Genomic DNA, 23,931 nt, shown 5'->3' on the forward strand with positions numbered 1-23,931 from the left:
CTCAGCCAATGTGCCTGGGAAAGCACAGAAGACGGCCCAGGTACTTAGGCCACAGCACCCACAAGAGAGGCCCTGTCCTGGCCATCGTGGCAGTTTGGGGAGTGAACCAGTGTATTGAAGATATCTCTGTCTCTTCTTTTCTATCTGTAACTCTACCTTTCAAATAAATGAATCAATATTTTTTTAAAACAGGAGGGGTGTTTTTATTCTATTTCCAAGTACAGTTTAACATTTTGACATTTGCTTTTATATTTCTTTTTTATCACTTGTAAAGTATATAGGATGATATTTTGGCACAGACATAGGGAAACAATTACTAGAGAAAAGGAAAATATCTGTCACCTTCTGAAGCTAGTTTCTAAATAGAACAAAAAAGATGTATTTATTTATTTAAGTGGCAGTGTTAGAGAGGGAGAGGTCTTCCATCTGCTGGTTCACTCCCCAAAGGGCCACAACTGCTGGAGCTGGGGCAATCCGGAGCCAGGAGCTTCTTCCAGGTCTCCCACGTGGGCGCAGGGGCCCAAGCACTTGGGCCATCTTCCACTGCTTTCCCAGAGCATTAGCAGGGAGCTGGGTGGGAAGTGCCAGGACTTGAACCTGCGCCCATATGGGATGCCTGCTCTGCAAGCAGAGGCTTAACCTACTACACCACAGTGCCAGCATTTTTTTTTTAAAGGAGTTTATTTATTTGAGAAGCAGAGTTACAGAAAGTCCTTCATCCGCTGATTCACTCCCCAAATGGCCAGAACGGCGGGAGCTGAGCCAATGCAAAGCCAGGAGCTGTGAGCTTCTTCCGGGTCTCCCACGGCGGTCCCTGGACCCAGGCACTTTGCCCATCTTCCACTGCTTTCAGGCAATTAGCAGGGAGCTGAGTCAGAAGGGGAGCGGGCGGGACACAAACTGCCGCCTATAGGAGATGCCTGCACAGTGGCGGTGCCTCAACGCGCTACGACACACCACTGGCATATATACACATACATACATATATATATACATATATATATATATATATAAGATTTTATGTTTGAGAAGCAGAGTTACAGCCAGGGAGAGACAGAGAGGCACATCTTCCACCCGCTGGTTCATTCCCAAAATGGCGGCAACAGCCAGAGCTGGCTGAGCCTACTAAGCCCCAGGCTCTCCTAGCTGTGTTTTGTGGTAAGAGAATCTGAAATCTAAGCTTCCGTTTTGACAGATGGGCTAATAAGTAGTTAGGTCACCTCCCTGGTGGAATGAGGAACGGGAGAGTCTCCCTTTGAGATGCAGGCCTCTCCCCAGAAGGTACCTTTAGAAAGACAAAAGTGCCCATCCCACCCTTCTGAGTGTCTAGCTTTAACATGAGAATAGAAGGAAGAAGCTACCTCTCTCACCCTTCTGATTTTTTTTTTTTTTTTGCCTCATCCTGAGCAGGGTAGACAGGATTATAATTCCGGCCCCCTGATGGGTTTTGTCCCCGCCCTGTGATCCCTCCGGGACTCCACTTGCAACCAGCCTCTCGGAGCTGCCTCTCTTGGAGCCCCCGTCCCGGCTGCTGTGGCCGAGGTTGCTGACTTCAATAAACCTTGCTTTGCTCAGGGCCTCGTGCGCGTGGAAATTCTTCTGTGGGACACAGAGCGCAGGTTGCCTTTCTTCGCGGCTGTTTCCCGCACTAGCTTGGCGGCATTGACTCGGATCCGGTGGAAATCCAAGCCCAGCCGGCAAGGGATCGGCCCGCCGGAGAGGTGAGCACGCGGACTGCTCTTGCTGCTTGCTGTGTGTTGCAGACCTGCCCCTCCTCCATCTCACTTTCTCGGGACTGCGGGTCCCTGTCAGCCAGTTCAGAGCTGCTGGCCATAAGTGGTAGGGGACGCGGAGCGGGGGGCGGTCGCTGGAGCGAGTTCCCCGGGTTCTTAGGCTTGCTGACAAGGCTGCAGCCGAGACTGTTCTAACCTGTCTCCTGTGCATTGGCGCTTCACCAGGGACTGGAGAAGGTCGTGCGATGACCCAGGCATTCTGGCTGGGTCACATTCGATATTTTCTGAAAACCCCTTAGCTGCACCCCAGTCCCCGGGAAGCTCGGGTGGGCGCTGGGCTGTGAAGCGCACTTTCTGTGAGTGGGCAAGGTTTGCAGCGAGGCCAGGGGCTCCGTGCAGCAACGCCTTAGTGACTCCATACTGCACCCCAGGCTCGGTGCTCCTAATCTCCTAGCCCGGAGGCCTCGCACACCTGAGAGGCTGCACCCTTGCGACTTCTCCCCTCAGCTCTGGGAATGTTGGTCCTGTCCTGTGCAGTTTCCTTCCGGGGGATGGCAAAAGGAAAGCCGGGAGGTCTCTGAGTAATTCTGAAACTCAGGCCGTGGGGGCCAAGCTGTGGCGTAGCCAGTAAAGCTGCCGCCTGCAGTGCCGACTTCCCGACATGGGCGCCGGTCCCAGTCCCGGCTGCTGCACTTCCCATGCAGCTCCCTGCTGTGGCCTCATTCAGCTCTCTGCTGTGGCCTGGGAAAGCAGTGGAAGATGGCCCAAGTGCCTGGGCCCCTGCTCCCACGTGGGAGACCCGGAAGAAGCTCCTGGCTCCTGGCTTTGGATCGGCCCAGCTCTGTATGCCTTTCAAATAAATAACGAAAATTTTAAAAAAGAGGAGGGGAGATGGAGATCTTCCATCCACTGGTTCATTCCCCAAATAGCCGCAAAGACCAGAGCACAGCCAGTGGAAGCCAGGAGCCAGGAGTTTCTTCTGGCTCTCCCACGTGGGTGTAGGGGCCCAAGTATGTGAGCCATGTCCCACTGCTTTCCCAGGCATACTAGCAGGGAGTTGGATCTGAAAGTGGAGCGGCCAGGGAATCAAACTGGTGCCCAGAGGAGATGCTGGTGCTGCTGGCTGTGGCTTAACCTCCTACGCCACAATGCAGGCCAGTTGTCCAGGTTTTTTGAGCCCTTTGTTCTTTGTTATGGAGTTTTAGGAGTTCCTTATATACTTTGGAGATTAACCACATATTCGACATAGGGCTGAATTTTCATTTTGTCGAATTGTTAGCTGGGCAGAAGCTTTTGAGTTTGATGTACTCTCATTTGTCTCTTGTTACTTTTATAGCCCGTGCCTTCGTATGATATCCAAAAATATCCTTACCAAAGTCAGTATCAAGTATCCTTTCCCCTAGGTTTTCTTCTGCTAGTTTATGGTTTCGCATCTCGCATTCAGGGTTTAATACAGTTTATTTTTAAAATCATTTTCTGAATGTTCTGTGACCCCTTCTACATGACATTCCTCCCCAATTTTCTTTCTACCAACAAAATTTGGTATAGAGGTAGATCTCATTTTTAATTTAGTGCTCCTAGGAGAGACCTGGGGCTCAGTAAAGAAATTGTGGTAGGTTATTTCCAATCCTAAACAATGCTAAACGCAATATGGTCTGGTAGTTCAAGTCTTTTTTTGTTTTTATTTATTTAGTTATTTTCCCTTTTCCTTGAAAGAGAGGTGTTCCTTCTGCTGATTTACTCCCCTAAATGCCCCAAGAGCCAGGGCTGGGCCAGGCTGAAGGCAGGGTCCTGGAGCTTGATCCGAGTGTCCCAGATCAGTGGCAGGGATCTAAGTACTTGAACTGTCATCTGAGTGCCCCACATATTTGAGTAAAATCCGTAGTACATGAAAATGCAGCGTTTTCATTCTGCAGGTTTACTAGCCTGGGGGAGCCCCACAATCTCTGCCTTCGTAAAGAGCATTCATCTACAGGTGTTACCACAGAGTTCCAAGTGCTGTTCAGGAAGTCACTCAAGAGGCTGATTTGTAAGTTAAATGTGCTCATACTCCAAGAAAAATTTCTAGATAGTGAAAATAACCTTTGATTTCCTAAATACTCACTAGGTATAAAATGAAAATGAGTAAGTGAATGGAATTAAAACAGTTTCCAATGGTGAGGATATCCTCCCAGTAGGAGATAGTCCTATTTCTAGAGATGCTTTCCGCTGAAAGCAGTATTAATACTAAAGGTTAAATCTTTGAAATCCTTAAAGCATTAGTCATGTTAAATGTTAAAATTATACAGAGGAAATGAAGAAAACTATCATCTATAAGCTCAAAAGAAGTTACTAATGAAATATATGGTCGGGCCCCTGCTACCCACATGGGAGATTTGAATGGAGTTCCTGGTGCCTGGCTTCAGCCTGGCCCAGCCCTGTCAAATGTTTTCACTGATTTTTGGAATCTAATATACAATGTCCAAAAATGCAATGTATATGAAGCAAACTGAGCGAGCTAGGAGTCTCCAGGCTCACCTGTAACAACCTGCTCTTGCAGCCAGGAGTCCATTTATACAGCATAAGCCAGGGAAGGGCCATGAGGTGGGGGTGGGGCTGAGTTAGCTTCCCAGGGCTTTTCAGCCTTCCTCTCTGCAGGCCAGTTAGATGGGGCGGGGGGGGTGGGGGGGGTGGGGGAGCAGCCGGTGTGGGTGGATAAGAACACAGGGCCTGGCCTGCGCTGGTTTCTTGAATGAGGGCAAGGGAGCCCTTGAGGGAATTTTACCTGCTTTTAGGCAAGGAGCTAAAATGGCTGAGGTTTATGTCGTTGTTCCATCAGGCATGCTGTGTCCCATGCTACTGCCCTGAAGAACAGGGGCAGTGGTTGGCAGTTTCAGCTATCAGCCAGACAAACTGGGTGGCTATGGGCCAGAAATTCTTTCCCTGTTTGCTGCCTTTTGGGTGAGCAACACACAATCTGTCTGTCATTAGCTTGTAAAATATAAGAGGCTATTGTGGGGGCCAGCGCTGTGGCACAATCTCTCAAATAAATAAATAAAATCTTAAAAAAGAGAGAGGTTATTGTGACTTGGAAATAATACAAGGTGGATGGCAGAACCTTTTCCCTGGGCTAGTGGCTCTGGATATAGATTTAAATAGAGATCAAGAAGGACGAATTCCGGTTTCTTAGAAAAGCACCCCTCAAGGAGGAGGGATTAGTGGCTGGTGTTGAGGCACAGTGAGCTAAGATGCCTCCTGTGCAGCTAGCATCCCATATGGGCACCAGGTCAAGTCCTGGCTGTTTTGCTTCTAATTTTGCTTCCTGCTAATCGGTGTGGGAAGGTAGCAGATGACAGCCCAAGTACGTGGCCCTTTCACCCACATGGCACACCCTCATGGAGGTTCCAGGCTCTTGGCATTGGCTGGACCCAGCCCTGCTGTTGGCCAGTTGGGGAGTTAATCAACAGATGGAGTAAGTCTCTCTCTGCTTTCCCAGTGTCTACTTAGTTTTCCAATGTTTTTTTTTCTTTTTTTTTTTTTTTAAAGATTTTATTTATTTGAAAGTCAGAGTTACACAGAGAGAGGAGAGGCAGAGAGAGAGAGAGGTCTTCCATCCGATGGTTCACTCCCCAGACGGCCGCAACAGAAAGCTGTGCTGATCCGAAGCCAGGAGCCAGGAACTTCTTCTGGGTCTCCCACGTGGGTGCAGGGGCCCCAGGTCTTGGGCCATCTTCTACTGCTTTCCCAGGCCTTAGCAGAGAACTGGATTGGAAGAGGAGCACCCAGGTCTTGGACCGGTGCCCATATGGAATGCCAGCGCTTTAGCTCAGGGCGTGAACCTGCTAAGCCACAGTGCCGGCCCCATTTTCCTTGTTTTAAAAAAGTTTATATAAAATCTTTTTTTGAAAGATTTATTTGTTTGAAAGTCAGAGTTACACAGAGAGAGAGAGAGGCCCAGAGGGAAAGGTAAATTTGATGAAGGCCTTATGTCTTGGGCCATCTTCTACTTATAAAAATATATGGCCGGGCCCCTGCTACCTACATGGGAGATTTGAATGGAGTTCCGGGTCCTGACTTCAGCCTGGCCCAGCCTTGGCCATTGCAGCCTTTTGTGCAGTGAACCAGCACATCGAGGATGTCTTTCTACCAGTCTCCGTGTCACGCTCTCATTCTATCTTTTAATTCCAGTTTTTCATGAATTTTTTAAAACAGATTTATTTTATTAAAGGCAGAGTTACAGAGAGTGAGGAAGAGGGAGAGAGAGAGCAAGACTCTTTCATTTGCTCGTTTACTCCCCAAATGCCTGCAATAGCCATGGCTGGGCTAGGCTGAAACCAGAGCCAGTAGCTTCTATCAGGTCTCCCACATGGGTGCAGGGGCCCAACGACTTGGGTCTTTCTCCACTGCTTTCCTGTGCACACCAGCAGGGAGCTGGATCGGAAGTGAAGCAACTGGGACTCAAACTAGTGCCCATATGGGATGGTGGCAGCTTTACCCACTAAGCCATACCGCCAGCCACTTCATGAATTTTTTTGATATGTATGCATCTTTCATATTATTTTCAAGAAGAGAATGTTGTTTAATAATGAGTAAAAATTAATTGCAAGATTTGAATCTTTCTGTACTCCTTAGAGTTCATAAAATGACAGCATTATGTTCATGCGTGCTTCTATACGGAATGGCTTTTCTAGATTAATGTTTTGCATCCATTGGGAAGGATAGGTGAAAATCTCAATGTTAACACAGTACAATCAACAAACTACAATGTAAAATTTTGATTCTCTGTTGCCTTTAGAACCAATAGTTGCCATGATCGTCTCCAGTGAAGAAACATTACTGAACTATTTTGTGGGTTGTGTACATCACGGATGTTGACATCTGAAACGTGTTATGTGAAACACAGGTTTTAAGTGTAGCTGGTTCACTCCCCAAATGGCTGTAACAGCCAGAGTTGGGCTGATCCAAAGCCAGGAGAGGAGAGCTTCTTCCTGGTCTCCCACATGAGTGGCAGGGGAGCAAGAATCTGGGCCATCCTCTGCTGCTTTCCCAAGTGCACTAGCAGAGAGTTGGATGAGAAGTGGAGCAGCCTAAATGGAATGCCAGTGCTGCACACAGTGGCTTAACCTGCTACACCACAACGCTGGCCCCTTAAGTGTAGACTTTAACGTATTAGAAATTTGTTGATACCCCTGGCAGGGCCATTTTAGGTGTTACTGTGGGTTTCATGGTGGTGACTAAACACATACCTGAGACAAGAAATTGAACTCGTTGACAGTTTCACAGGGATGTTGGAAGAGTCATTTATGTTGTCAGAAGACACAGGTTGATATACTGTGTTAACATGGAGGTTTTGTAGGAATTCTCTGTGTTTGAAGATCTCATTGGCTCTGCACTGTCTATTGGAGTTGCCTACAACAGTGTTAGTGCTCTCAACACCTTCAGTGGGAGCATAGCTCAGGCATCTACAGAGCAGTGTTCCATTTTTCCAAGGACAGGGTGCTTGGGCCTCATAGGTCATCAACCAAAGCAGCAGCAACAGGAGTGGAACCTACTCCATGGAGGGTACTCAGTGCCCCCTCTGCCTTCTGCTCCCCCATCCCCAGGGACCAAATAAGGATTGGGAGCCAGACCTAGAGTGGGCATACTCGCACAGTCTACTTGGCAGAGTATTTATACAGTGACTTAAAGTACTGTACAGCCATGATAATAGCCCAACATTGCCAATATGGCACCTCTCTCAAGGTACATTACTACTCAAATGTGTGACTCATTTCAACATGAGACTTAATGTATGATTTACTAAAGGTTATGTTCATATCCCAAACGAATTATACCTAAAAGAGCAGATGAAAATAAAGTTCAATATTGAAATCAGCTCCAAGTAGCAAAGGTATATATCTCATAAAATGGCATGTATCTTAGGATTATACCAAAAAAAAACAAAAATCATGAAATGTTGCATTATTTCAGCAGTATTAAAAGTTAAATCGCAGGTGAAAAAAGTCATAAAATATAGTGATGTGCTGGCACCGCGGCCCACTAGGCTAATCCTCCGCCTTGCGGCGCCGGCACACCAGGTTCTAGTCCCGGTTGGGGCGCCGGATTCTGTCCCGGTTGCCCCTCTTCCAGGCCAGCTCTCTGCTGTGGCCAGGGAGTGCAGTGGAGGATGGCCCAGGTGCTTGGGCCCTGCACCCGCATGGGAGACCAGGAGAAGCACCTGGCTCCTGCCATCGGATCAGCGTGGTGCGCAGGCTGCAGTGCACCGGCCACAGCGGCCATTGGAGGGTGAACCAACGACAAAGGAAGACCTTTTTCTCTGTGTCTCTCTCTCACTGTCCACTCTGCCTGTCAAAAAAAAAAAAAAAAAAAAAAAAATATATATATATATATATAGTGATGAAACATTTCCAAAAGCAAATCCTTCTCCAAAATGTGTAGGTCTTTTGAAAAAATAACTGTTACTATTAGAGTTATCATGTCAGAGTTTTGACAAATATTTCAAAGGGAGGAACCTCAAGAGGCAAATGTTTTGTATAGTATGTGAGTTTTAGAATAAAACTCAGTAGGTGCCAGATTTTATCAAATGCAGTGTTCTCATTTTAAATTTCTCAATACAACATATAAATAGAATGTGAGGGACTCAAGGCCTACAGGACTCTTCCTAATTGGCATTAAGAGAGCTAAGTATGTCTTATTAATTAGCTTAACAACCTAGGAGGGCTGATAAGTGTATGTGATTACCTGAGGGAGTGTGTTTACATGGCTGAGGAGGGCCCAGCTGTGTTTATCCACAGCACCAAGGTAGGAATAAAATTATATGTCATCTGGAGCAAAAGGATTAAATCTTTGTAAATTGTACAATACTATGTAAAATGTAAGGCACTGCCTTGAAAACTGCCACTTGTGGATAGACAAGTTGCTGGGAAGCAATGTATATGATTGGCATGGTGAGTGCTAAATTTTTTAATTCATTTATTTATTTGAAAGGCAGAGTTACAGAGAGGGAGAAACTCAGACAGAAAGACAGAAAGAGAACAAGTTCTTACATCTGCTGGTTCACTGCCCAAATGTCTATAACAGCTTGTCCTGGGCCAGGCTGAAGCCAGGAGACTGGAACTCCATCTGGGTCTCCCAAGTAGGCGGCAGGGCCACAAGAACTTGGACCATCTTCAGCTGCTTTTCCCAGATGCACTAGCAGGGACTGGATCAGAAATGGAGTAACCAGGACTCAAACTCACGCCCATAAGGGATGCTTGGGTCGTAGGCAGTGGCTTAGTCCACTGCACCACAACACTAGACCCATAGTGTTAATTCTGCTTAATTTACTACCACCTGAAGTTGATATAGCTTGGAGATGAAGAAAGGGCAATGGTTGGTTGAGACTAGTTAAACTGAACATAGAGTACAGCAAGACAGAGGTGGAGTAAGATGCTCCAGTGCATGTCTGCCCACAGAGGTATACCAGGTGAACAGCTACACACAACACCAAGTTACCTTCACAAGGGGTACACAGTGTGGCTTCTCCCACAGCTCCAAGTAGCACAGAGCAGAGAGATGCTTCCTGCTTGGAGGCAAGAGGGAATTAAGTGCAGTCCTAAGAATCACAAACAGTGCCAAGGCCACAACAATAGAATCTCCCTACACAAAATCAGCTCACAATGGATCAGGGCTCTAAATTGAAGACCTGAAACTATCAAATTACTACAGAAAAACACAGGGTAACCACTGCAAGTCACTCTCACAGGCAAAGGCCTCTTGGATAAGACCCAAGAAGCACAGGCAATAAAGGCAAAAATAGACAAGTGGGATTACATCAAACTAAGACGCTTTGGCACAGCAAAGGAAACACTTAACAAAGAGGCAACTGATGGAATAGAAGAAAATATTTGCAAACGATACATCTAATAAAAGGATTAGTATCCAAGATATATATAACAAGCTCAAGAAACTTAACAAAACAAACAATCCAGTTAAGAAATGGCTAAGGATATGAACAGGTATTTTTCAAAGAATGAAATACAAATGGCAAATAGACCCATGAAAAGATGCACAGGATCACTAGCCATCAGGGAAATGCAAATGAAAACCACAAAGAGGTTTCACCTCACTCCAGTTAGAAGGGCTCTTATACAGAAATCAGAAAATAACAAACGCTGGCAAGGATGTGGGTGAAAAAAGAACCTTAGTACACTGTTGGTAGGGATGTAAAATAGTACACCAATTCTGGAAGACAGTATGGAGATTCCTCAGAAATGTGAAAATAGATCTACCATATGTCCCAGAGATTCCACTCCTGGGAATTTCCCAAAAGGAAATGAAATCAGCCTATGAAAGAGTTATCTGTACCCCCATGTTTATAGCAGCTCAACTCACAACAGCTAAGATATGGAATCAACCAAGATGCCCATCAACTGATGACTAGATAAAGAAATTGTGGTATATACACATGATGGAATACTACTCAGGTATAAAAACAAACAAAAGAAATACCATCTTTCTCACCAAAATGGATGCAATTGAAGACCATTGTGCTTAGTGAAATAAGCCAATCCCACAAAGACAAATATGTTATCACTGATTTTTGGAAACAAATATACAGAGTACAAAAAAATATAATGTATATGAACAAAATTGACATCTTCAGATTTGATTATTTACAGCGCTTGTCTATACTCTTGAGTAACAGTGGTTTTACTACTTACTATTTGCTGAATTCTTTATTTAGTAGAGGGTTAAGCCTGTGACACCCAAGCGTGATAGTACCAGAAGCTACCCAGGAGGCCAAGGGGCTGCCTCTATCACACTTCCTCCAACCTCAGGCAGACAACAAGGAAACATAGATGTATCTTGGAACTCAGTGCCAGGATGGTGAAACACAACACTGATTAGATCCTAATGGTCCCTATACCCAAGCCAGTGCCCATAGACATAGCCTCTGGACGTGTTTCAGGGTCAAGTGGAGTTCTGCAACCCTGTTCATCAGTTGTATACCCCATCCAGCATCAACAGTGACTGGAAGAAGAGGCATCAGGCAGTAAGTCTACTGCAGTAACAGTGTTTTGCAGTGTCTCATTGTAGTATTGGTGACTACAGGACTACATATCTAGGCCTACACAAGCCTGAGGAATAGGATTTCAGGGATATACTAGCCCTTTCTAGGCACTTCCCTGGTTCATTCTGAACAACACATCAACTACAGATTTGGGACAAATCTGAGTTTAGAAAGTATGTAGGACTGTGAAAATATACCAATAGTGTACACATTGCCTGAGGGGAACCATCTAGTCCAGAAAAATAGAAGTGTCCATCACTCCATGGAAAATAAACAGACTACCAAAGATTTCTAGAAGGATAGCCAGAAAAGAAGCCAGATTGATTATAACTAATATTTCAATACACAGATAATTTTGTACACCTACAAAATGAAATACCAACAAAATTAAAAGAACTTACAGAGAACCTTGAACTCTCCTAACAAAATCATCTAACAGAAATCAACCATGTCTTTTCAACTGCTCAGATGAAAATTTCAAAATAGATATTATAGGTGCTGGCTTTGCGGCACAGCAATTTTAAGCTACCACTTGGGATGCACGCATTACATATCAGAGTGCCTGGGATCAATATTTGCCTCCATTTTTGATCCACCTTCCTGATGATGCTTACCCTGGGAGGCAGCAGATGATAACTCAAGTACTTGGTTCTCTTTCAAGTGGGAAACTTAGACTGAGTTCCTGGCTTCTAGCTTCAGCCTGGCCCAGTGTCAACTGTTCCAGGCATTTGGGGGTACCAACAAATAGAAGACCTCTGTCTGTCTGCCTCTAAAATAAATAAATAAATCAAGAAAATCAAACAACTCAATACTGAGAAAACAAAATTAAAATGAGGAAAAGACTTGAATATTCATTTGTCAGACATAGAAATGGCCTATGGATATATGAAAATATGCTCAACATCACTAATAGGGAAATGCAAAACAAAGCCACAATAAGATATTATCTCATACCAGTTAGAATGGCCATTAACTAAAAATACAAGCGTTATCAAGTGTGGGAAAGCATGTAGAGAAAAAGGAATTGTAGCATACTGTTGTCAGGCATGGAAATTGGAGCAATCACAATGGAAAACATTATGGAAACTATGGAAAAATTAACCAACTATACCACAATGCTGGCTGCATCTACAGAAAAATTAAAAATAAAACTACTACATGATCCAGCCATTCTACTTCTGGGTAAATATCCAAAATCATATCTATATTCCTACATTCACTGCAGCATTACTCATAATAGCCAGGATATAGAGTCATCCTAAGTGTCCATTAGTGGATGAATGTTAAAGAAAATGTGGTACAGATACATAGTGTTATAATATCCAGCCATAAGAAAGAAGGAAAGTCTGTGACAACATGTATGAGCTTAGGGAACATTATGCTAAATGAAATAAACCAGGTATTGAAAAATACACATTACATTCTCTCACATGTGGTAACTAAAAACAGTGAACTAACAGAAGTAGAATAGAACAGTGGCTACTAGAGTTGCAGAGAGAGCGCAAATGGGGAAATGCTGATCAAAGGGTATAAACTTTCAGGTATAGAACATGAATAAGATTTTGAGAACTAATGAACATTAGGATAAGTATAGTTAGTAACAAGGTATTGTGTTTCAAAATTGCTTAGAGTATGCATTTCACATATTTCCATGCAAAAACTTGTTAGGTGATAGATATGTTAATAAGCTTGATTTAACAGTTCCATGTTGTGTGTATATATATATGAAAGTATTCCGCTGTGCTCCATAAACAGTTATGATTTTGATTTATAATATTTTTAAAAAGCAATTGAGGAAAGCCAATGATAAAGAGGAAAAACTTGAAAACAGAGAGAAAAATAATACAATATGTAACATAGGAAAACTGCTATACTATACATTTTTTTATCTAAAATGATGTAGTCTAGGAGACAGTAGAATGCCATGATCAAAGTGGTAAAGCAAGAACTGCCACCCAAGAACATGGTAACCAGTGAAACTGTTCTTTTGAAATGAAGGTAAAATAAAGATGTTCTCAAGCAAAGCAAACTGACAACGTTTGTGACTTCTGTTTTTACCTACAAAAAATTCTAAGGGAAGTGCTTCAGCATGAAAGGCAACACATTTGAGGATAACTTGAATGTACTTGATGAGATAAAGAACATCAGAAATGGTATACATGTGTGAATGACCTATTTCCTATTATCCTCTTCATTTCCATAAAATAAACTGATGCCATTATGTTGCTGATTTTATAAAAGCTGCAGATGTAATGCGTGACTAAATAACATAAATTTTGATGGGAAAATTGTAGCAAATTTGTTATATATTTAAAATGGAGTTCAATCAGTATAATTTGATATTAACATCTTTTATTTGTTTACTTGAAAGTCAGAGTTACAGAGAGGCAGAGGCAGAGAGAGAGGTCTTCCTTCTGTTGCTTCATTCCCCAGATGGCCACAACAGCTGGAGCTGCACCCATTCATAGCCAGGAGTTTCTTCCAGGTCTCACATGGGTTCAGGGACCCAAGGACTTGGGCCATCTACTACTGCTTTCCCAAGGCATAGAAGAGAGCTGGATCTGAAGTAGAGCAGCGGGGACAGGAACTGGTGCCCATATGGGATGCTGGCACTGCAAGTGGTGACTTTATCTGCTACACCACAGTGACAGACCCAGATTTTAACATCTTAAAAGTGCATATTGGGGGCCCAGTTTTGCAGCACAGCAGGTAAAGCCACCACCTGCAATGCTGGCGGCATTCCATATTAGTGCTGGTTCGAGTCCTAGCTATTCTACTGCAGACCCAGCTCCCTGCTAATGGCCTGGGAAAGGCAATGGAGGATGGCCCAAGTGTTTGGAACTCTTCCACCCACCAGGGAGTCTCAGATGAAGCTTCTGGCTCCTGGTTTCAGCTTGGCCCAGTGCCAGCTGTTGCAGCTATCTGGGGAGCAAATGAGTAGATGGAAGATCTGTCTCCCTCTCTCTCTATAACTCTTCCTTTCAAAGATCTAGGCAAGATCATGCAAAAAAAGAAATTACAAGCATACAGACTGTAAATGGAAGTAAAATAGTATTTATTCTCATGTGTAATTGGCTTCTTTGTGAAAAAATTTCAGGGAATTTACCAAGAAACTATTAAAACTAGTAACAAAGTTTACCAAAGCTATAGAAATCCAAGATCAACATACAAAAATCAATTATATAACTACATTCTAGTAACGAAAAGGCCAAAAAAAGAATTTAAGAAAACAATCCCATTCATAATACTGTCAGAAGAATAAAATTCTTTATCAATAAATTCAATTTAAAAATCCATGATCTGAACATTAAAACTGACCATCGATGAGATTTTATATATATATATATGAATGAAATGGACAGATATTGGAAGAATCAATGAGTTAAATAACATTATTCCTCAAATTGATGTATAAATTTAATGTAATTTATGTCAGAAGCTGAGCAAATATACCTGGATTTACAAACACATTGGCACCTGAATATTAATGTAACTTCCCAAAATTTCCTCTCTGAAGAATATGAAACACCACAGAGGGAAAGATGAAATATTCAGCCAAATCATACTTACTCATAACTTGAAGATAAAGAACACTAAAAATAGAGTAACTATGTGTAAAGAAGAATTAAATCACCAAATCCAGGTATATGTTTTATCTTTTTAAAAAGACTTATTTAGTTATTTGAAAAGCAGAATTAGAGAAAGAGAGAGAGAGAAGAGAGAGCGAGAGAGAAAGAAAGAGAGATTGATCTACCATTGCTGGTTCACTCACCAAATGGCTGCAAAGGTTGAGTTTTGCCAGGCCAAATATAGGAGTCTGGAATACCATCCAGGTCTCCTACTTGGGTTAAGGGGCCCCAAATATTTGGGCCATCTTCTGCTACCTTTCCAGGTGCATTAGCAGGGAGGTAGATCAGAAATGGAGCAGCTGGGACTCATGGGATGCTAGCAATTCAACTGGCGGCTTTATCAACTGCAACACAATGCTAGACCCTAAGTATATGATCTTATACACCCCCACACCTCATTTCTACCAGAAGAAAGGCTTTGTAGAAGACCTTTTTTTCCAGGAAAATCAAGAAAAACTGTAGAGAACACAGAAGAGGGAGTATAATGATGAAACTATAGGTGATCTGGATCAACAGCCAAAAAGACCAAGAACATTACAATATTGAAAATACTAGAAAACTATCTGGGAAGATATCTGGGAAGAGAATTGCCTCTAGGGATGAAATCTTGAAGGACTCGTGATTTAAAGGGACAGATGATTTAAAGGGCTACAAGCACATTAAAATGAAATGTACAATAAACAGCACTCTTCAGAATACACAGATTCTGAATGAGAAAAAATATCTAAAGGAAAATAAAAGAACACTATAGGAAATGGGTTGTAAAGAGTAGTAAAAGAAACAGGAGAAGAAATTTTAGGTATTGTAAGACAAAAAGAAACATAAAATTGAAGAAGTCACAACCTTCCTCCCACCTCCATTATAGCAAGGAAATAAAACCCAAAAAAAGTACTGGGACTTTGCTGTAATGACAGGTAAGTAAATGCTTGAACTGTAAATCATCTGAAACATAAAGGTACATAAGGAAGCTCAGCAAGTTCATACATTGTTATTATAAAACAGCAGGTAATGAAATTTTACCCATATCAACTTATAAAAATTCTCCACTAACAAACATGAAGCAGAAAAAAAATGTAAGTTTACAACAGTCCAAGCAAATAAATATGCTCAAACAAGCACTTGAGGATGCAAGAAAATTTCCTTGGGCCAGAAGTTAGAAAACCAAATCCAGATGTGGGGAAAAAAAGTGAAAAGAGAGATTACTGAACTTACATAAAAAATAGGAGAAACAGACAACATTATCTGAGATGCAGACTAGATGAAACAGTGCAGAGAGGTAATAGATTCAAGTGAGGAAAGGCAGGACAAATAATGAAGGAAAATATTGAAAAAAAGAAGAAAACATGGTCAGACAGTGCAATTGCAAAACATGCATTTAAGGGATCAGTTTGTAGTATGGGAGTCCCTAAAGAAGAAATAGAGGGGCCAGCATTGTGGCATAGCAGTCACTGCTTCTAAGGTCAGCATCCCCTATGGGCACTGGTGGCTTCCTGGCTCCTCCACTGCTGATTCAGCTCCATGCTGATTTACTGGGAGGACAGCAAAGGATAGCCCAGGTACTTGGGCACCTGCACCCGTGTGGGAGACCCTGAGGATGCTCCTGGCTCCTGGCTTTGGACTGGATCAGCTCCAGTGTTCATGGCAATTTGGTGGATGAGCTGGCAGATAAGACTTCTCTGTCTTCTGCCCCTGCTCTGTAACTTTAGCTTTTAAATAAGTAAATAAATGTCCAGAAGGAAGTACGATGACTGGAACAGAGATAGTTCTATTTTTTTCCCAAAGAAACCTTTTATTTAAGGATATGTACTTCATGCATTTCATAAGTACCACTTTAGGAATATAATGATTCTTCTCACCATACCCACCCTCCCACCCACACTCCTACATTATTCAAAAGAGGAAATCTAAATGGTCAACAGACAAATGAAAAGATGCTCAGTATTACTAGCCACTAGGGAAATGCAAGTCAAAACCACAATGAGGTTTCACCTCACCACAGTTAGAATGGCTTTAATAAAGAAATCAAACAACAAATGCTGGCGAGGATGTGGGGGAAAAGGTACCCTAATCCACTGTTGGTGGGAATGTAACCTGGTACATCCACTGTGGAAGACAGTATAGAGATACCTAAGAAATCTGAATATAGACCTTCCATATGACCCAGCCATTACACACCTGGGAATTTACCCAAGGGAAAAGAAATCGGCATTTGAAAGATTTATCAGTGTTTATTGCAGCCCAATTCACAATAGCTAAGATACAGAATCAACGCAGATGTCTGTCAACTGAAGACTGGATAAAGAAATTATGGGATATGTACACCATAAAACTATACAGTGGTAACATAAAAAATGAAATCCTGTTATTTGCAGCAAAATGTATGAAACTGGAAAATATCATACTTAGTGAAATAAGCCAGTCCCAAACAAATACCATATATTCTCCCTGACCTGTAATAACTAATACAGCACCTAAAAGGTAATCTATAGAAGTGAAATTGACACTTTGAGATGCAATGACTTTGAACAGCCCTTGTCTCCACTGCTGAAGAATAGGTTGTTTTATACTATTTATTGAACTCCTTACTGAGCATACAGTTAATCTTATGTGTATAAAGTTAGTTGAAAATAGATCAGTGAAAAATAAGAATGGGAATAGGAGAGGGAGGAGGAAGAAGGGTGGGAAGGCGGGTAGGGTAGGAAGAAGTTTTCTAGGAAATAATTTTTGATAGAGTGCACAAAGCAGTAATGGAACAGCAGTTTTTAAATAAAAAGCTGAACAGTGGAGTGATCTCAGCAAGATATAAGAAGAGGCGGTCCCCAGCTTTAGTTTATTCATAGAAAGTCCACCTAGCAAGTATCCACAGGCAATGTTTTTATGAAAATCTCTGAACACCAGCTGAAACTAAGACATCTCTCATGGACCATAAAAAGCTGAAAAGTTAGACTACAAGACTCAGAGGGAGTATCCAACTGAAAAGGTTCCCCTGGTCCTGGTCCTATGGTTCCTCCAGTGAGGAAAAGACAGCTTGAAACAGACATTCAGCTTCCACAATATATATATACCATCTTATGTACCAAAATCCCTTATAAATATAAATGAAAAAACATTCAACAAAATACTAGCAAACCATATCCAGCAGCATATTAAAATTATACAGCCTGACTAAGTGGATTAATCCCAGGAATGCAAGGCTATTTCAACATGTGAAAACAGGTATACATATTAACATATTTATAAGATGAATATATAATAACAACAATAGAAATTGGAAAACAGAAAAGTCACATTAATGCAGAAAAAGCATTTGGAAAAGTCAAAACATTTTTAGGATAAAATCATTTAACAAACTAGGAATAGGAGAGAATTTATACATTTGAGAAAGGGAATCTAAGAAAATCCCACAGTTAGCATTATAATTCAGAGAGAAGGATTGAAAGGTTTCTCCCAAATTAGGAAAAGTTCAAGTAGTTATAATCTTCACCAATTCCATTGAACACTTAACCAGGAGTTATAAGCAGGTCAATTAGACAAGAAATAAGAGGCATACACATTGGAAAGAAAGAGATAAAACTCTGTATATAGGTGACATGATCCTATATAGAGAAAAGCCAAATTCATAAAAAACATAAACAGTAAATTCAGAGAAGTTGCAAGGTGCAAGATTAACATGTATTTCTGCACACTAGTAAAAGATAATATGAAAAGGAACTTAAGAAAGCAATTCCAGGGCCAGCATTGTGACATGGTGGGGTAAGCCCTAAGCTGAAATGGTGACATCCCTTAAGGGTGCTGGTTTGACACCCAGCTTCTTCTGATCCAGCTGCCTCCCTGGGAAGGCAGCAGAAGATTGCCCAAGTGCTTGGGCCCATGTACCCATGTGGGAGACCCTGATGAAGCTCCTGGCTTCTGCCTGGCCAGCCCCAGCTGTTGTGGCCATTTAGGGAGTGAACCAGTGGATGGAATATCTTGCTTTCTCTCTGTCTCTTTCTCTGTGATTCTGCCTTTCAAATATATACTTTCTTTAAAATGAAAATAATTACATTTATAATGTTATCAGAAGTTGTAATTTAACCAAAGAGATACTGGACATGTGCACTGAGAACTGTGAAGCCACTGGATTAAAACAAGGATGTCCAAAAAAATTAGGATAGCTCATATTCATGCATTAGAAGATGTAATATTGTTAAGATGATAATTTTCAAAAGCATCTACAAATATAATGAAGTCCCTGTCAAATTTCCATCTGCCTTGGATAAGCTGATCCTATTATATTATAAGGTACCCCAAAAGGCCAAAATAATATTGGAAAAGTACCAGAATCACAATTTTTTTTTATTTGACAAGTAGAGTCATAAACAGTGAGAGAGAGAGACAGAGAGAAAGGTCTTCCTTCTGTTGGTTCACTCCCCAAGTAGCCGCTACGGCCGGCGATGCGCCGATCCAAAGCCAGGAGCCAGGTGCTTCCTCCTGGTATCCCATGCGGGTGCAGGGCCCAAGCACTTGGGCCATCCTCCACTGCTATCCTGGGCCACAGCAGAGAGCTGGACTGGAAGAGGAGCAACCGGGACTAGAACCTGGCACCCACATGGGATTCTGGTGCCGCAGGCGGAGGATTAACCAAGTGAGCTATAGCACCGGCCCCAAATCACACAATTTCAATAACTATAAAGTATAAAGTCCAGAAATAAACTCACATATATATGTGCAACTGAATTTCAACAAGAGTTACAAGACCATGCAATGAGCAAAGAATAATTTTTTAACATGGATTTGCAACATTTGTATAGGCAATTGCAAAAGAATGAAGTTGGACACCTAAGACATCATATTCGAAATTAAACAATGATTTTTATAAATGACACAAAAAAACAAGAAACTAAGGAAAAATAAATTGAATTTCATAAAACTGAATTTTTACATATGAACTCAAAGTGAAAGACAATCCACAGTATAGAAGAAAATACTACAAAATGAGGTATATGATAAGGATCTGTTATTTAGAATATATAAATAACTTACAACTGAATAACAAGACAAAGAACTCAATTAGAAGCTGGGTAAAGGATTTGAATAGACATTTCTCTAAGGACATACTAATGGCCATTGAGAATATAAAAAGAGGCTCAATGTCATTAGTTGTTAGGGAAATGCGCATGAAAACCACAATGGGATCCCACTTCACACATGGTAGAAATAACAGAAAATAACAAGTATTATCATGATATATAGAAATCTTAATCTTCATACATTACTACAGGAATATACAATGACCATCAGTATAGAGCTGGGTATTCCCTTAACAAGTTAAGCAGAATTATATGGTCCACAGTCCACTCTAGAGATATACTTGCCCAAAATGTAAACATAGGTCCACCCAAAACTTATATACAAATGTTTACAGCAATATTATTCATGATAGCCAAAAAGTAGAATCAATCAATAAATGGATGAGTCAACATACAAAATGTGGTATGTTCAAACAACAGAAGATTTTTAATCCATGAACATGTAATAATTGTACAAGTTACATGGATTAACCTATAAAACATTATCCTAAGTGAAATAAGCCAGGGATAAAAGCCATATATTGTACATTTCTACTTATGAATTATTCAGGACAGGGGTATCCATAGAGACAAAGAAGGAGTGGTTGACAGGGATGTGGGCAGGGTGGAACAGAGGGGGAATGGGGGAAGGGGTTAGTTTTAAGGGATATTAGGTTTCTATTGGAGGGATGGAAGTGGCCTAGGATAAAACAATGGTGATGATCACAGGATATTGCGAATTTTCAGCTATCGAATAAATAAAACACAATTAAAATAATTCAATGCATTGACCCACATTAACAGACTGAATAAGAAAAAGCTGCAATCATCTTAATATAGAAAAATATTTAGGGGCTGGCCTTGTGGAGAAGAGGGTTAAGTTGTCAATTGGGAAACTGACATATCATTAGAAGTGTTGGTTTGAGTCCCAGCTATTCGGCTATAGATTTATCTCCCTGCTAAAGCACTTGGTAAGCAGCAGATGATGGCATAAGTAGTTGAGTCCCTGCCATCCACACTTAAGACCTGGCACCTGGTTTTGGCCTGGCCCAGCTAGCCCTGGCTGTTGCAGGCATTTAGGGAATGAACCAGTGGATGGAAGACCTCTTTCTCAATCTCCTTCTCTCTAACTCTGCTTTTCAAATAAACTTTAAAAAGTACTTGACAAAATCCAATATCAATTCATTACTTTATAATAATCCTCAGCCATCTATTAATAGAAGGAAAGGTCCATAAACTAATGAACAACATCAACATACACAAAAAATTTCCATAACTAACATCACACTTAAAAATGAAATTCTGAATGTTCCTCCTCTAAGATCTAGTACTCAGCACAAATATGTGCTTTAAACTCTCCTGTGCAACATCTTAAGGCAAATCTTATCCAGTTCAACATTTCAAAAAGAAGATACAAAAGGCATGCACACTGGAAAATAAGAAATCAAATTTGATATTTACATGTGACATTACCGTGTATGTGGAAAATGCCAAGGAATCTATTCAAAAAAAAGCTCAAAATTTAAAAAGCACATTCAGCAAACTTGCACAGTACCAGATCAACACACAAAAAGTTATCTTATTTCTATGTACTAGTAATGAATATTTGAAAACTTAAACTAATACCATTTATGATAGCAGAAAATATTGGAAATGTTTGATACTGACTGTAAATGTCTGGGATTGGAGTGCTAAAAAGTAAAAAATGCTAACTGAAAAATACAAATTAAATAAAAATTAAATAAAAAACTATTCCATGTTTGCTGCCTAGATGTTAAGATGTAAATTTTCTTCAAATTCATTTCAAGTTAACTGAACTGCAAAGGATATACCAGCAGAAAATGAATACTAAAGTGTATATGGGAAAGTCAAGTAATCAACAATTCTCTCTCTCTGCCTTTCCTCTCTATGTGTAGATCTTACTTTAAAATAAATAAATAAATCTTTTTAAAAAACTGCATGGATTTTAAAAGCTTTAAAAAAAAAAACATGAGACAATCTTCATGACACTGGTTTAAACAAGATTTCTTTTTTTTTTAATTTAAATTTTTTATTTTGACAGAGTGGACAGTGAGAGAGAGAGAGACAGGGAGAAAGGTCTTCCTTCACCTTTGGTTCACCCTCCAATGACCGCTGCGGCCAGAAGCCGCTGGCCTGGAAGAGGAGCAACTGAGACAGAATTCGGTGCCCCGTCCGGGACTAGAACCCAGTGTGCCAGCACCACAGGGGGAGGATTAGCCTATTGAGCCGCGGCGCCGGCTAAACAAGATTTCTTAAATGTCACACTAAAAGCACAGTCTATGCAGTAAAAATCTGATCAAGTGAACCTCATCAAAACAAACTTTTGCTCTGAAAAAAACAGTGTTAAAACAATGAAAAGATAAGCTATAGACTGAAAGAACCTATTTACTAATAATATATCTGACAAAGAATTTGTGTCAAGAATATATAAAGAAATTTTGGGGATTCAACAGTAAGAAAAGGAACAATGGAAGATGGCCTAAGTGCTTGGGCCCCTGTACCTGCGAGGGACACCCGGAAGAAGCTCCTGGCTTTAGATTGGGCCAGCTCCGTCCATTGTGGCCATTTGGGGAGTAAAGCAGCATATGGAAGACCTTTCTCTCTTTGTCTCTCTTTCTCTCTGTCGCTCTCTCTCTCTCTGTCTGTAACTCTGCCTCTCAAATAAATAAGAATAAGGAGCAAAATGTCGGAGAAAAGGAAAAAGATTTGAAAAACTCACAGCCTGACCATTGAAAGAACAACAACAATAATAATCTCATTTCGTATGGGAGTGATAGAAAAACTACTTGCTGCAGAGATCAGTACAAGTAACTTGGAGGCAGTTGTTAATAGGCAAGACAATGGGAGAACTGCAAAGGCATTTCAGAGATTTTCAAATCCACTCCTCACATCACATCCTGATCAAAGGCATGGAAGTACAAATTTATTTTAAAGATCTGCCAGAGCAGAATTCTTTCAGGATGGAGCCCCTTAAGGTGTCCTGTTCACCAAGGATCAGGTGTGGATTGTGACTGGCAGGAAAATTGTTCTAAGGTTAGCACAGTCCTGGCTCAAGTGTGGCTTGTGCTGGTGGCATGCCTGAGCCTCGGCCACATGATGCTTGTTTTTCAGGTATAGAAGAGTTAAGCGGTCATGATGGCTTCCAATAAGATTTCAAAAGAAAGCCTTTGAAAGGAAGGCTAGGCAGAGTTAAGTCACAAGACTGGAGCCCCTGCACAGGGCTCTGACAGGGTCATGCCTCATAAAGCTGTGGGAGTGAAGCCATGGTGGAGACCCAAGAAAAGCAGAGATATTGGTAACATGAACTATCTGCCAGGGAAAGGTTCAAGGATTGTATAACACAAGCATTGGAAAATTGCAGACATCAGCAAGCAGGGTCACAGAGCAGCCATGTGGACAAAGACCCACAGAGCTGCAGAGGCACAGAGGACTTAACGGATTTCAAAGGATGTGTTGGACAAACTGGGTGCCCAGGCACAGATCTGGCAGGAGCAGAGCCACTGCAGAGAGCCTCTCCCAGAGCAATGACAAGTAGAATTGTGGAGCAGAGCTGCAGAAACAAATTCCAATCTGCAAAAAGCAAAGCATGGGCAATGACCATAGTGGAGGGGCTGCCCAAGCTCTTCAAAGCTCATCCTTCAACAGTGTGCCTAGGATGCCCAACTTGGAACATGAGGTTTTAGTGTTCACCTGTTGGTTTTCAGGCTTGCCTTAGCCAAATTCCTCCTTCCTATTTCCCTTTCATTTCCTTTTGGAATGGGATGGTTTACACTGTGCCTATTCTACCATTGATATCGTAGAAATATGTAACTTGGATTTTTATAGGCTCAAGGAGTTTGCCTCAGGTTTCAAATGACACTTTGGACTTTGGGCTTATTTCAGGGTTGAATGATCATATGGTGTATGGGAGGATAATGATTGGGGAAGCAAAATGTAGAATGCTATTATTTGAACAGGATTTGGCTCCCAAACTAATGCAGACATTTAATCACCAAAACCATATGTTAATGAATTGGGGAGGTTGGAGACTTGATCTAGTTATGATATTTAGCAGGTGGGCCTAATGGGGTCCCTAAGTCTTTGGGCCATACACCTGGAAGGTCATTTCCTTGAGAGTGTTATATTAAAGCTGAATTGGGCCCTGCCTCTGTCTGTCTCTGCTTCCTAGCTCACGTGTGATCTTTACTCGAAACACACTGCCATTGCCATTGTCTCTGGCTTCACCAATTTGCTGAACCAACAGGTCTCACATGATCTTGGATTGTACACCTCTAAAACACTGAGGGAAAATAAACTTCTTATTGTTGAGTAGCTTCTCTAAAGTACTTGTTATAGTAACAAAATGGTGACTGATACATACCCCTAGGCATTCACCCTAAATAAATGAACATTTAAATCATACAAGACCTGTACCGGAACATCTGCAGTAAATTTATTTACAATCAAAACTGGAAACATCTCACACGTTT

The 23,931-nt window shown here is 41.5% G+C and overlaps 1 long non-coding RNA gene across 3 annotated transcripts; it reads left to right on the forward strand.

Annotated features, from left to right (window-relative positions):
• Positions 1–266: 266 nt before the first annotated feature.
• LOC149119647 (uncharacterized) lies at positions 267–22,128 on the forward strand. Of its 3 annotated transcripts, none has more exons than XR_016228398.1 (3): positions 267–1,721; positions 3,650–3,762; positions 21,504–22,128. It is a non-coding gene; the product is annotated as an uncharacterized LOC149119647 (long non-coding RNA). The 3 variants fall into 3 exon arrangements; XR_016228397.1 differs by lacking the exon at positions 21,504–22,128 and adding an exon at positions 6,508–7,662; XR_016228396.1 differs by lacking the exon at positions 21,504–22,128 and adding an exon at positions 4,552–7,662 and having other exon boundaries at positions 268–1,721.
• The last annotated feature ends 1,803 nt before the right edge of the window (positions 22,129–23,931 follow it).

Source organism: Oryctolagus cuniculus, chromosome X (assembly GCF_051225735.1).
Source record: "Oryctolagus cuniculus isolate XC-2025 breed Fujian yellow rabbit chromosome X, ASM5122573v1, whole genome shotgun sequence".
Taxonomy (NCBI): domain Eukaryota; kingdom Metazoa; phylum Chordata; class Mammalia; order Lagomorpha; family Leporidae; genus Oryctolagus; species Oryctolagus cuniculus.